Source organism: Python bivittatus, unplaced genomic scaffold (assembly GCF_059951505.1).
Source record: "Python bivittatus isolate LINGU-HERP-01145 unplaced genomic scaffold, Pbiv_v1 ctg000330_np1212, whole genome shotgun sequence".
In the NCBI taxonomy this organism is placed as follows: Eukaryota; Metazoa; Chordata; class Lepidosauria; order Squamata; family Pythonidae; genus Python; species Python bivittatus.
The window spans coordinates 36,087,351-36,102,389 of NW_028277058.1; the positions used below are offsets into that span (position 1 = coordinate 36,087,351).

At 37.3% G+C, this 15,039-nt stretch overlaps 2 protein-coding genes across 4 annotated transcripts in view; one reads left to right on the forward strand and one right to left on the reverse strand.

The window, feature by feature from the left end:
* Positions 1-15,039, reverse strand: part of GRAP2 (GRB2 related adaptor protein 2) — an 83,920-nt gene that overhangs the window by 60,644 nt on the left and 8,237 nt on the right. The gene's annotated exons all lie outside the window — the stretch shown is intronic.
* The window catches only part of ENTHD1 (ENTH domain containing 1), a 71,718-nt gene continuing 58,952 nt past the window's right edge, over positions 2,274-15,039 (forward strand). The window contains exons 1-2 of one of the 3 annotated variants that reach the window (XM_007420015.4): positions 2,274-2,430; positions 3,314-3,527. The gene's annotated coding sequence lies outside the window, so the exon portion shown is untranslated. Of the gene's footprint in view, positions 2,431-2,526; positions 2,809-2,829; positions 2,907-3,313; positions 3,528-15,039 lie in introns of those variants that run through there. The other 2 variants (XM_025174976.2, XM_025174943.2) reach the window with 2 other exon arrangements.

Consider the following 15,039-nt stretch of genomic DNA (forward strand, 5'->3'; position numbering starts at 1 on the left):
CCTTAAGGCCCTTCAGGGTGCAAGGCATATAGGGGATCATCTTTCCTGCCTAGATTCATTCCACCCTGTGGGATATTTGAGGGAAGATATGTTGAGTGTCTCCACTGTGCAAGAGGTGAAGGGGTGCGGGTTTGAGAACATGCCTTCTTGGTGAAGGCCTCATTCTTTGGAATCCGTGGTCTGCTGAGATATGGAATGTCCCCCATCTTCTGACCTTTAAAAAAGCCCTGACAATTCTTTTACTCCACAGACTATATGGGTACTGATGGTATAAGCACTGACTAGGTCTAGTGAGATTAGATTCAATGGGCTATTGTTTTTAATGTCTTATGGGTTCTTGACTGCCTCAAGTCCATTGTGGAAATGGGTAGTCCATAAATAATTATAGAAATAAATAAATCTTAAAATAGTGAATTTCCTTAAAATTTCTTGTTTTTTTCCTTGGCAAACTGAAAAGTTTCTTTAAGCACACACTTTATATACAAAATATTCAAATAATGTTTGTTTAAAGTTTTGACTGAGAGATTATTTTAAGTTAACATGATTTGATCTGTGTACAGAGGTAAATGGAAGTTTTTTGGTGGTCTCTTGGAATGATCTCTAATTTCTACACCTCCACATGCACTTTTACTAACATGTATATATTCTGAAGAACAGAAGCTGATTGCAGACTCTCCCCCAGCTTTGTCATTGTTTCAGGCACACTGTTCGCTTTGTTCATGGTTCTATTTTTTATGTGCCTGGTTATTTATTCAATTAAGCATCTGCTCAGATTTTTAAATGAGTTTTATTTTCAATGTACAGCTCTACACAGATCAAGTAATGTTAACTTAAAATTATAAAATAGTTTAAAATCTACTGCATAGGGCTAGAAGAAAAAGCAAACAGATCTGGGGACACTAGATCTTTTTTTGTTAGCATTCATGGTATGGTTTGCGATTGCCTGACAACAATGGAGACAGTGGTGGCCTGGCTGCTATCTACTAGCTCAGCTGGCTGCAGCTTCATTGTGTAACTGAAGCAGATGCTGCAGAAGTTTCCACTAATCGACCACTTTTGTGAGAATTTTTTCTGATGAGGAACTACAGCAGGGAGCCACAAAATCTTCTGACCTATTTGTCAGAATGCATCTAACAAAAATTGGAGCTTTGTGCAAAGTGTATGAATGAGTCATTTGACATTTTCAGGTTGACTGAAATAATTCTGCTGCATTTATTTCTAAACTCAACATACTATTCACATATTCAACACTGCAGAAAGAAACTCTACTGCATACTGTTAATATACAAAAAGTTAAAGAGTTTCCAGCCTGTGTTATCTAGTTCCAGACAGGTACATTTGGAATTTTGGGAGAGTGTTTTCAAAAACAAAAGTTTGGAAAAGAAGGTTGTCCAAAGGCGGAGTTGGAGTTTGAGCTCCAAATTTTCTCCTTTTGATTCTACAGTTTTATGGACAAACTAATAAGGCTCAGGGATTAATAACTTGGCCAAGAAACTTAGTTCAAGGGAAAATGCCCTCCAAGGAGAACTCATCTCTTGGTGTCTCTCATCCAAGTACCAATCAAGTCCAACCCTGCTTAGTTTCTGAGCTCAGATGAGGACTGCCAGTACTCTGCTGAGATTTTACTTATTTTCCCTAATGGAAAAAATAATAATAAATATTATAAAAGACAAACTAGGACTTTGTGTATACAATACAAAAATAAACAAATAAATATACTATACATTTGTGTAGTAACAGCATTGTAAAGCTTAATGTTTACAATACTATATAGGACATCCTGAATCATCAAACTAGTAATATTGAGAGAAAAATCACAGAGGAAATATCCAGCCATTCCAATCTTCCTCCTTACCTCCCCCACCCTGGTAATAATTTGCCCAATGCAAACAAAACAGTGAACTTTCTGTAATGAGGATAAAGATTTCTCTGTCAATTGTAAGAAAAAGTTTGGAACTTAGCGTGCATATGCCTGGTTATTTTTTCTAATATAAATTGCAGTTACCAATGTTCAATTTCAAGATCTTATTGCTCAGTCACAAAATTTTGCAAGACTTTCTTGTAATTCTTATTACTTTGTCTTAGACTTTATTTCATTCATTTTGCATATAATTATAATGATTGCTGGTACTGTTCTCTCTCTCTCTCTCTCTCTCTCACACACACACACACGCACACACACACACACACACACACATGAATCAGCATTTGTTATCTTCCCTGCTATACTTGATACTGGACATAGTTACACAACTGGATATATAAGGCTTATCATGAGAATAACTGTGTTCTCAAACTTAACCAGTAACTACAGATTAGCATTTACTGTTTTCAAATACAGTATAATTTAGTAAGAGACAAAAGGAAGCACAGCAGAAGGATGGGGGATACCTGCACATTCTGCATGGAAGAAGATGCCACTGAAGGGAAGTATGTGTTATTAGCTCTGTTTGGGAAATGGTTTCTAGGGCTTCTCTCTATTGGTTTTTCTACCAAAAAAAGCTAGGTAGAAAAGAGCACACAATGTTAAATGCTGATTTTTGGAGACTTCTGGTGAGGATTCATAGTGAACTAGACATCCCTGAAGATTGCATCAGAGATCAGCAGCCAGATGGCAAATTCTGGTTGGCAAAGTCTCTCTGGAAAAAGGAGATATTGTGAGATCGCCCACTTGTACTCTGAACAACTGCTCCTTATGTGTGGACTGCAGGAACTGAGGTTTTTGTGGTCAGCTCATGAGGCAAATGGCTGGGAGTTGAAGGATTTTAATCAACCTCACAGCCATAATGTAGCCTATATGGACATAAGGTTTGTGAAGCCTTATTTCTTAATCACTTTCAGAAATTGCTTCTTAACTGCTTTTCATCTGTTAGGAACCTTTGGAACAATAGGTTTTACAGCACCAGGTAAGTTTCCTTCAATCCTTAGTGAAAGAAGTTTTAAATACAAGTTTAAGGACTTAAAAATCTTTTTTTGGAATAAACAGCAAAAAGTGATTAGAACGTTGATTTTGAAAAGTTACAAATGGACTAAGGGTCAAGATGAATTTGAAATAAGATTTTGAAATTAATAATAAGAATCCTTCCCATGGAAAAATAAGTTCTTAAAAAAAAATGATAGGATGGAATTTTGAAGTATTTTAACACTGGATGTACTGAAGGATATTTTTGAACAATGTACTCAGAAGTTAACTTTAAGAGTTTTTATAATAAGTGCTATTATAGATAGCCTGTGTTTAAAGATATTATGGAAGAGGAACAAGTTTTACCAGGCAAGACTGAGGCTGATTTGAAATTGGATTTAAACATGACAGGCTACAAGAATGATATGGAAAAAGATGCTACACTGGGATTTCTGGTGGAGACGACTGGCAGTTTAGTCATCTCTGAAGGAGCAGAGATGGCATCGCAGTGGAGATCGACTCTCAGAGGGCCAACACTGGACACCAAAATCCCTCTGGATGAAGGAAGGAACATGAAATAACCCACTTGTTCTATGGACAGCTGCTTCCCATAAATAAACTGCAGGTATGGAGGTTTTTGCAGTTAGCTTACGAGTTGAGTGGCTGGGAGCCATGGGATTCCATCTAGGTTCACAGCTACAGTGTATCCTATAAGGACAATAAGATCTGAGCCTAATTTCTTAGCCACATTTGGAAATAATTAATCTACAGCCTGAGAGAGATTTTCTTTTACAACATATAAGTACTCTTCTTGGTGACTCTCATTTTTTCTAGATTACAATATTAAAAGAAGATTTAAAGACTTAAAGTATACAGACTACTTGGCAAAAAGCTTAACAAAGGATGATATAAGAAAGCTTAAAATGGATAAAGGGGAATGTTATTTTTTAAAAGATTAATTTTTCTACAACACTGCATTGGAAAAACTATAACTGAATTAGGTAGTTGACTCGGACCTTCCGTGGGAATGTTTTTTGCTTTTTACTAAAGACCGTCGATTTATAAAACAAAAGATAAAGGTAAATTGAATAGACTGAGTACTTGACTGTAACCATGACTGATTTGAAATTATAGTGGTACCTTGGGTCACGAACTTAATTTGTTCCACGACTCTGGTCGCGACCCGAATTGGTCGTGACCCGAATCAAATTTTCCCATAAGGTTCAATGTAAATACGGTTAATCCGTTCTGAACCATATGTATTTTTTTTTAAAACCACAAAAATATGACACAAAGTACAGTACAGTACACTGAAGAGAGAGAACGCTAACCTTGCTTGAGGCGTGGAGGACAGGAAGGCAGGTGGAGAGGTGGTTATTGTTTGGAGGGAGAGTCCCCCTCCCTACAGGAAGCCACGACCACGTGTCACGGCAGGGAAAATGGCTGCGGATCCTGTTTGTCACCTGATGCAGAGTTCGCGAATGGAAGCAAAATTTTGCGAATGGTGCTGTTCGTGACCCGAATTGGTCGTGAACAGAAGCGTTCGTGACCCGAGGTACCACTGTATATGCAACTTGCTGTCTAGTTCGGATGAAAGAGTGGATGATGCTGAGAAATAGAAGGTTATTGGAGCTAGAAGGACATGATTTGAGATTTGGGTGGCATGGATACTTATGGTACAATAAAGTTAAGGTTAATGTAAGTTTTAAAAATCATTTTGTTAGACGTGCTATATTGAGAATATGGAATAGATATAAACCCAGGTTGTGTCTGAAAATACCTTTGTGGCTCTCATCACAAGAAGCATTTCATAGATGAGAAATGATAAGTAAACACAAACGGTTAATTTATTTTGAAGAATAAGTGAAAAAATGTATGATAAAATTGGCTAAACATTTTGATTACAACTTACTAATGGAACAGTGAGAGAATATGTGGGTAAAAGGACTGAAATTTACATTATGTTAAAATCTTAAGGAGAATGTTTATAAAATGATATATCATTGGTATATGTCACTAGAAAATTATCTAGAATGTGTAAAGGTACTTTGAATTTATGTTGGAAATGTGAACAACAAGACAGGACATTTTACCATGCTTGGTGGACGGTGGAAGCTAAAAACGTTTGGACTCAACTACACGAATTCAGAAGATTTTAAAGTTTAATATACAATTGAAACCAGAGGTATTTCTTTAGGGATTGATTGGTAAACAGCTGGAAAAATGTCATGGAACTTTGTTTTTATATATAACTGCAGCGAGATTATTATATGCACAAAGGTGCAAAGATTTGACATTACCCACAATGGAGGAATGGATGGTGAAGATGATGGAACTTGCTGGGATGGACAAATTGACATCTTTGATCAGAGAAAAGACATTAACCAAGTTTAATGCTGACTGGAAACCCCTTATAGACTTTTTGCATGAAACAGAAATAAAACTTAACAGAACTTATGATATATGGTTTTGATGCTTAGAAAAACAAAGATTATAGAAAAAATGAAAGTCATTCTGTAACCATAGAGTAAGAGGTTAATTTACACTTATTAATGCTCTAAAAGAAAATTGGAAGTTACTTCTTTATCTTTTCTTTCTTTCCTTTTCTTTCCTGCACTTTTGAGTTTATCTTTTCTTTCTTTCTTTACATCTTTCTTTTCTTTATTCTAAACATTAGTTTTTGTTAGTTTTTATCTTTTTTGTTTAAAATCTTAATAAAGTTATTTAAAAAAAGAAAAAAGATACTACATGGGATATACAAATGAAATCAGCTGATGGCTTAATAATTAAAAGGGGTATACAAAGAATAAACCAAAAGAGTGACCTGGATAACTTTCCTATATTAGATTTACAAGGGAAACTTCTAAAGATTGGAAGGATTTTGTGAGAAGGAACAAAGAAAAAATGAAAAGAAATCAAGTTCTAGGACATTACTTGAAGGAATTAAAAATCAAAATTGTTAAAAGTAAAAGGTATATAAAGTTGGTTTATTTGATCAAGGTTAAAATAGATATGTTGTTTTCTCCGGTAATCTTAATGGACTTTTGCTGACCAGGATTGAACAACGAGGCTTTAAGAATTTGTTTATAGATAAGAGATGAGATATGGGAAGAAGAGATTATTTGTTGTATTTTAAGAGAAGGTGATAAGTTACTAAAATTGTTTATACTTGTTGTGATGAAGGGGGAAGTAGTTTCTTTATATATTTATTTTCTTTTTCTATACTATATTCTTATTTTTTCTTTCTATTTTTTTTCTTCTTTCCTGCACTTTCTATGTTTCTTTAGTCTTTTATTTTTTAGTTTGTATTCTTATCTTTTTAATTGTAATGTTTAATAAAATTATTATAAAAATGTTAAATGCTGCTTTTCAGAATTGTATGGATCATATTAGAGTAATGGGTCCCTATACTGCTACTTGACCCACTCTTTCCTGAGAAGGATGGGTGGAGCAAGGCAAGAGTGGCTAAAATTTGTCCCTGCCTTTAAAAGAGAAGAACAAATGGAATGTCTGAGAAAGGGGTGGGGGAGGGAGCAGAAGCTTTGTAATTTCTACAAGGGAGTGAACAAAAAACCACAACTGCCAGAAGAGTGTGCATAGCTCCAGGCAACCATTGCCAAGGAGACTGCAAAGCTGAGAGAATAGTAGCTAAAGGAGAGTATGCAGTTCAACCAACAAGAGAAGATTGAGCAATGAAGTTGACAAGGGGAAAAGGAAAAATAAATACTGTCTTTGGAATGGATTTAAGGAAGCAGCAATGGTATCATGATATTGAGGGCTGGTAGACAGTGTGTTGTAGTGGTTTAGTTGTTGGAAGCAGGTCCTTAGATTCAAGTTTAAGTCCACCCTCAGCCATGAACAATTCATTGGGTGAGTTCTTCCAGTTACTCTCCCTCAGCCCAGCGTATCCCATGAGGTTGATGTTCTGGGAGAATTCAGAGCACTGGGTTTGCCATTTTAAACTCCTAAAAGAAAGGCAATGTATAAATTTAACATGCCATACAGCGTGGAAGTCAGTTATGTATAGCCTTTAGACTGACTAGTACAAATTGCTATGAAAGACAGAAGGATTGAGAGAAGTGAAAGAATCAGAGGTCAGTGAACTGCAGATCTTAACACTATGATAGCTGGGTAGCATTATGGAACTTCCTCATAACCCCATAACCACAGCATGAACATCCCCAGTAACTCAGTTTTTTATGCCATATCAGCATGATGTTGCTTTTGTCTCATCTGCAACCTGCAGAAGAGGCAACTTAAGTTTATCTTTAGCTGCTCCAGTTTTATAGTAGTGTTTTCCCTTTTCTCCTGACACAATTCTTGCAATGGAAACCATCTAGCATGCTTCATCAACAGAGCTGATGAAACAGTCAGGGGCTTGGAACTGCCCAGGTCCTCTTGGCTGCTTTAAGGTTGCTGCAGAGCACTGTTCTCCATATCCATCTTTGCTTGGACTGCATCTGCCTCCATAATCCTCGACTGGTGTTTCCAAAGTGCATATCAGGTCTTACTTAGACTCCTTAGGTGCATGCGTTAGTGCTCTTTTGAAACAGCGATAGATGTTTTTAAAACATGGATTTAACACATGAACAATAGACGCTTGTTTTAAAAACAGGGCTACTGTTCTCGTGAGGAGGAGTTTCCCACAGCTATGCGATCATTTGGTGAGAGATGATGCAAAGCCAGGGAAATCCACCAATTGTTTTCCTTAACTTGCTCTGTGGCAAAACACCAATCTTCAGCTTTGTGGCTATGGTAAACTAGGCACTAGCTGTTAGGACAGCACAATTTATGCTAGCATAGTTTTCTGCTAGCTATAGTAGTTTAATATGGTCATCTGACTATGGCTCTAGTTATTAGAGAAGATGCATTTTAGTATTTGCATGGCAAAGCACATAAGTTCATTATTATAAGTTGAGGGGGAGTTACTTGTTAAAAATGTACTCAAACTTTCATCCCACAGTGTCTGCTGTTAGGGACCATAAGCTACAGCAGCAGATTTGATGAGGAAGCACCTCCCCCTCTGATCTGATATCTGGCTTTCTCTGTAGAGAATAAGGCTGATATCCTTGTTAGTTCTTTGGGCCCTTTCTGGCTCAGATAATCTCAGGAAGGTTAATTGTGACAAGTTCACAATTTAGTGAACTGAGCAGAATAAAAGGGGAGCACTCAAGTGGAAACTTAAAACCACCTTTAGCCATCCGAGTAATATGTTGTCTCTTTTGCTGTACTTTGAGTATATTATTAGCCATAGTCAAAAACTATGTGGCCAGATTAATGGCAGTATTTATATCCCACCCACAATCAATAGTCTCTGGGTGGTTCACAATGAATAAAGGGTACACATAAAAGAACCTATAACCTTAAAAAATTCCCAAGGACTCAAATGAAAGAAAAGAATAAAATGCATAAATATATATGGGAATATAGAAATACAGAGATAAGGAAGAAATGGAGTATAGAAATAAAAAAGTCTCCAAGAATCAGGTAGCCCAGACTGCCCAGCAAAATAAATCTGTCTTCATTGCCTTCCTTAAAATAGATATGATGGGATCCAGCTGGGTCTCTGGGGGCAAATTATTTCCTAATGGCGGGGTACCACTGAGAGAAGCTGTCTCTAGGTTCCCACCAATCTCACCTCTCAACACAGTAAAATTATACTCAGAAACCTCTTAGCAATTAATGCAGCACCTGCAAATTAGAAGTCACACTGCTGAAGCCAGATAACATCCAGGACTAGCCCATGGTCACTATGGAGTCTATGAATTCCTGAGCCTATCCAGATCCCAACTACAGGGCATGGAGTTTGAAATTCCCCAGTACTAACAACTAGGTAGTGTCCAGTACCAGCTCTGCAATGAGATCTAGTTGCTCAGGAAGGGACAGTGCTAGGTAGCAGGGTGGATAGTACACCAGCAGTTTCCTTAACTTGTTTGTACAGTCTGAGTTCAAATAGAGGCCACTCATATCCAATCTCCAATGAAGCAAGACACCTAACACTACCAAAGCCTCACACAGAATCATTGTTATTCCTCCTCCCCAGCCTTGGTGTGATGGAATTCTCTGATCCTGGGAATGAAAATTGGGCGTTTCCAAAAAATATCAATCTATTCTTGTTCTACAATATTTCATCCCCAGGGTCAGAGAATTCCGTCATGCTTGGAGTTGTGGTTGTTGAAGCACCTCAAACCAGGAGGACAAGTTTAGGATAGGGCCACCTATTCAAGTTTGACAGGTCCACATGCTCATCCACAACAAAGTCATGAATGAAAATGGCTTTATTACATATGGATCTAGCATTTATCAACACAGCCGGAAGCCAAGGCACTCAGTAATCTGATCTTATGGATCCAGGGAGAAGGTGGGCTAGGAAAGTGCTGATTCCTTCTCTTTATTTATTTGTTCATCTATATTTCAAATTTGTCACCCCCCATCTCACTGTGGAGTGACTCTGGGCGGTTTACAGTAAAAATAGAATAAATATTAATTAAAATAGATAAATATTAATTAATTAATTAAAATATGCTAAAAACAAACTTCCTTTATAATACTTCCAAGAGGCTGTTGTTAATTAGGTGTTAATAAACTCAGGGAGCATCGTCAAGGTGCCAGCCATCCCCAGGGTCGATTGTATCTTTCCCCGTCCCACACAAGTTGGCAGAGCCAAGTCTTCAATTTCCTCCGAAAAATTGGGAGGGTAGGGGCCCACCTCACCTCTGGCGGGGAGAGTATTCTATAGGGCAGGGGCAACAACAGAGAAGGCTCTCCTCCTGGAACTTGCCAGTCGACATTCTCTCACTGATGGGATATGCAACATGTCTTCTCTGCCAGACCAGGGGGGACGGGTTGATGTAATGGGGATGAGACAGTCCCTCAGGTAACCTGGACTCATGCCATGTAGGGCTTTAAAGGTGATAATCAACACCTTGCATTGGACCCGGAAGCAAACTGGAACCCAATGCAGCTCTTGCAACAAAGGTGTTACATGTGCCCTCCTTGGGGCACCCATGTTTGCATGCGGGGCCGCATTTTGAACCAGCTGTAGCTGCCAGATACTCTTCAAGGGTAGCCCCATGTAAAGCTCATTGCAACAGTCTAAATGAGAGATGACCAGAGTGTGAGTAATAGACTGGAGGGACTCCTGATCCAGGAAGGGGTGTAACTGGTGCACAACACGAAGTTGCGCAAAGGCCCTCCTGGCCACGACTGCCACCTGCTCCTCAAGCAGGAGTCATGTGTCCAGGAGGACCCCCAGATTACACACCGGGTCTGTCTGGGGCAGCGCAACCCCATCAAGAACCAAAGATGGTAAACCCCCAGATACAGAGGAGCCTCCAATCCACAGCCACTCTGTCTTACCAGGGTTCAGCTGAAGCCTATTGTTCTCCATCCAGACCCCTACCGTCTCCAGGCACCATGAAAATTAAACCATGCATTTTAGGCATGCTTATTCAAAAGTAAATTCATTTTTGCTGATTAGAACTACTTTCAGTATGAAGCTTCCTGGAACCGTCAGCCCAACTCCTCCTATCTTATCTGTACCTGCCATTGCTGTGGTAATTCATTCCCTGCCATCAGTAATAAAAGTTCAAAATAAATATATAAAGATTATGTTAGGAAGTCTCTCCTTTTGCTGTAGCCATCACTTTTCCTCTCAACCTTCCTTTTTGCTGGTCTTGGCTAATTTTACCCAAATTATTCATGATGGGATAGTGATGGGCAAATGCACCAGTAAAGCAGCTGGCTCCATTCTTATGTCAGCATTGCAAATTATTTAAGGAGGTACAAACTATGTTTAAATAAAAACTCATCAGCCTTAGTCGAGTTAACTGAAATTACCAGGCTTCAACAATATTTGGGAAATGAGATTTATATATCAGAAGGGTTCTGACTTGGAAAATTTAGTGCATTAAATATAGTAGTATTTCTTCCATTGCCTTTGATCCATTGTAATTTTGTAGCAAGTTATATCAGGTTCCTTTTGTCTTTTAATTAACATTTCAACTTAAACTGCTATTAATGAAATCTAACAAAATAAAATTGTTTTCCATATTTGCACATCAAGCTGAACAACTGTGACCCACCCCACCCATTTTTATTCATAGGTCTGCTTGACTATTTCAATTTATGCTGATAGTCATGTTGGAAAATGTTACACTGCAGAGCAGGTTCTAAAGTGCAAATAAATAAATACACAGTATGGATGCCAAGGGTAGTATTTGCATGAATTGCCACAAACTGTAGTCATGTTAATTTTTTAGAAACTGAAAAGGGAATTTTAAAAAGGCTGCTTCCTCTTCATTCTTTTGGAAATCAATACTTGTAACCAAGCATTTTAAAAAAATGTTAGCAAAAGGAATTCCAGTCTATATAGGGACAATTTACTATAAACCCTTGGCTGGACATTGCTTGAACTTATGGTACCAGAAATATGATGGACAAAAACCTGTTCCAATGACCTATGTTAATACTGAACACAATTCAGCCAAAGATGAAAAACTGTAAGATTTATTGATTTGGTAATAATGAGACATTAAACCATACATTTTAGGCATGCTTATTCAAAAGTAAATTCATTTTTGCTGATTGGAATTACTTTCAGTACAAAGCAAGGGTGTACAGGATTGCAGGCAAAGGTGATAAACCAGTAGTAAGCTCCATGGGACATTTCCCTGAACATACACGCATACGATTCTGTACATATTTAACACCCAGTCACAGAAATTAAACATAAATGTTATGTGGTTGAATTATATTCCCCCAACTAATATTTTGTCAGTGTGAGGCTAGATAAAATTGAATTGTGCAATCGCTTTTCCAGTCAACTATTAATACAAATTTAGATAGAAATTATTAACAAGTTAGTGTAAATGTTTTCTTACCTGAGCCACTTCCTTTCACAAATATAATTACTTACTTACTTTCAATCCTTTCCTTGTACCAGATTTAATGCAGAAAGAGAGATTGAGCTTGGTAAAAACAGTATGATAAAAATGTTGGTAGGTGGATCCGGAAATGTATCTGTCAAAAGATAATTGCCTGATTCCCAACCACAGTAAAAAATGTACCATAGAGAGCTGCGGTCGTATTTCACTTTTAGTTTTCTTTGCTCATTTATTTGTAGTCCAGTGCAAATCTATTCTGTAGTATGCTAAGTTTCTTTCTTTCTGAGTCTTTATACAGCTACAGACTTGGTGATTATGTTAAAGCTTACATATCTGGGCTGCAAAATTCCAGATGACCACTAGATAGCAGCAAACAGATATAACATTTCTAGCGGTCATCTAGATTTTTGCAGCCAAGATATGGTAGCTCTATGCTCCGTAACAGGATGATTCTGTTGAGATAAGATTCTGTTCTTAACATAGAGCTATTATCTAAAAATGTTCCTCCCATGACTAACATCCTTTTCCTTCAAATAAGTTCATTTTAGCAAATTGAAATGCTTGCCCATTTTATTTTTTTCTTGTTGAATATGGTTGGGGTATCACTGATGGATACATATAGTCTCCTGTTACCTTTAATGACATTGTGTGTGTGTGCATGTGTGTCCATGTTTTATTTACTAGTTTGTCTTGTTGCTGTTATTTTTTTTAACCACAGAATACCATTATTTCTTAAAAATGAAAAAAAAAATTAGGAAAATAATAATTAACAGAAACATTAGGATCAATGAAAGGAGCTTCTTAAAGAGCAGTTTATAGATAATTCATTGGTAATGCTGCTGTATGTGCAAGAAAAAAATATGATAGGCAGGACATACAGGCAACAAACTTTTAATTAAAGGCGCAATAGTTCTGAAAAGCTTCAATACCACTTTACCAATCCACACTGGAAAACTGGTGCTAAATCTACATGTTAGCTGGATTATTTTGCCAAAACTAAGTAAAGAAAGAATAACGAGCTAGTGTAGTCAGAACACTGCATGAACTTCAGAGCTGGGAATGTCTGGGCAATAATATAATAAATCTATCTGTCTGGGCAACAGTAGCTTACAAGCTAGCCTCTAGAATAGAAATCCTAGCTTGCATTGGTGTTATTGATTCAGTGTTGGCAATAGAGAAGATGAACATGATTAACTTGAAACTGTTTGTTAGGTAATGGTGAGGAAGAGATTTCAACCAGTGTGGATTATAGGATATGAAATCCAACAAATATAGATGGCCCCTTCTTCGGAAGATTGTTTTTTTGTAGATCTGGTGGGATGTGTATTATACTTGCAATAGCATTTTATGCATATTGATTCAAAAACTATTTATTGGATTTTAATTTGTACTTTGTAACCTTTTTAACGATCTGCACTAGTAACCTATACACTGCTAGATGTTGTCCAGTCTGAGTGCAATAGAACACTTTTGTGTTTGTAGCATTTTTTTTTAGTACTCCTGTGAAAATTTGAATGCAGAATATTGTTATATACCATATTATTATATCTGTATCTGGATATTATTACCATCTCAGGCATTTTTTATTGTTTCATGCATTTTGTGAACACTGAAATTTTATATACTTTTTGACACCATTGTGTTAGGTCAGCCTTTCCCCATCTGATACTCTCCTGACATCTTGGGTTTCAACTCTCATAATTTGCCTGTCAGCATGACTTTATACCCTAGTGGATTGGCATTAGAAGACTTGAAGTCCAACATATCTAGAATGCATGTTAGAGTATATGGCTTGAAATAAGTTAGTTGCTGGCATTTAGACTATAAATATTTAATAGCTGTACTTGCAGCTTTTACTTTCCCAGTCAAATATGATTAGAAATAATGGCTAGTTTTGATTGTATATAAAGTTATTCTTGAAAACTAACAGTTTGAAAGTTTTAAAAATATATATTTTTTGTTACATCTGTGGTCCTTTTTGAAACTTTAGCCCCATTTTCATCAAATGAAAAAAAGCCTCTACTAAACTATGTCAGCAGCCAAAAATAACGCCCCCCCAAAAAAGATTCATCTTGTTGTCAATGTCCAATGTGACAGAATGATAAAAGAGCAAGAAGAGATGACAGTGAACTGAGAAAAACGAGGAAAAAAGATGAGGAAGCTATACCTCATTATATGGACTATAATATAAAACATTTCAGAACATTGAGGAGACAAAATTCATCCAGATGTTTAGTTCTTGAGAAGATAGCTCTTCTCAAGTTCTAATAACTCTTATATGTTTCTCTGTAAGGAGAACGTAAGTTTATTTATGTATTTATTAGATTTATATCTCACTCTCCCTCCAGAATATTCTTCCAGACAGCTTATGTGAAGGTTATAGCAGAAGCCAGTAGTTCTCAGGCCAGAGATGGCAGGTGTGCAAATATGCAACAACTCTCAGTTTCAAGGCCACCAAAAGTAATGCCAACAGTTCATTAATTTGTGGCAAGTGCAGGAGGATAAAACAATATATGTAAACTACTGAGGGCATAAGTCATTTGCACACTCTCACTAGCAGTGGGCAGACAACTATTTTGTATGGCTTCATTCTCATCAGCAATAAAGATTCTTATCTAGGTGAACCACATTTGTGAGTCTCCTGCCAAGTCAAGCCAAAGAGCTGAGCTAAATAGAGTTAGGAGATTTGTGAATTACTTTCAAGTCCTGGTTGAGGAAGCTAGACAGCTTACACTGAATTGCCTCCTTCAATTTTTCCTTCCGATAACAACCTTGGGAGGTAGATTGCACTGAGAGACATGACTGGCCAAAAATCGCTCAATAAACTTCCATCCTGAGGATGGACTTGAACCTGGGTCTCCACCATGCCATGCTTCTCTCTACGTCTGTCTCTAAATTGCTTTCTTTCTCAGCAACAGACAAGCTGCTGAGATTGGGAGAAGTGGCTGCAAATAGTAAATTAAATGTTAGAAATAGAGAAAAAGCCTGGAGAAAATAGCCAGTCCATCTGCTTCCCACCTAGTGCTTTAACTCCCTTCTCTGAATACCCAGTAAACAATCTAAAACACATACAAAAACCTTTGCAAGAGCCCAATTTGCTGCCACCTTTAATTTCTCTGCTTTGATGCTTCAATAATTGTGCTGGGAAAGGGGTACATGTAGAAGATCCTCTCTTATGCTCTACTTGCCAGTGCAATCAGCTGATAGCAGCATCACAAGGTTGTTTTATAGATTATTAGATGTATGTTTTAA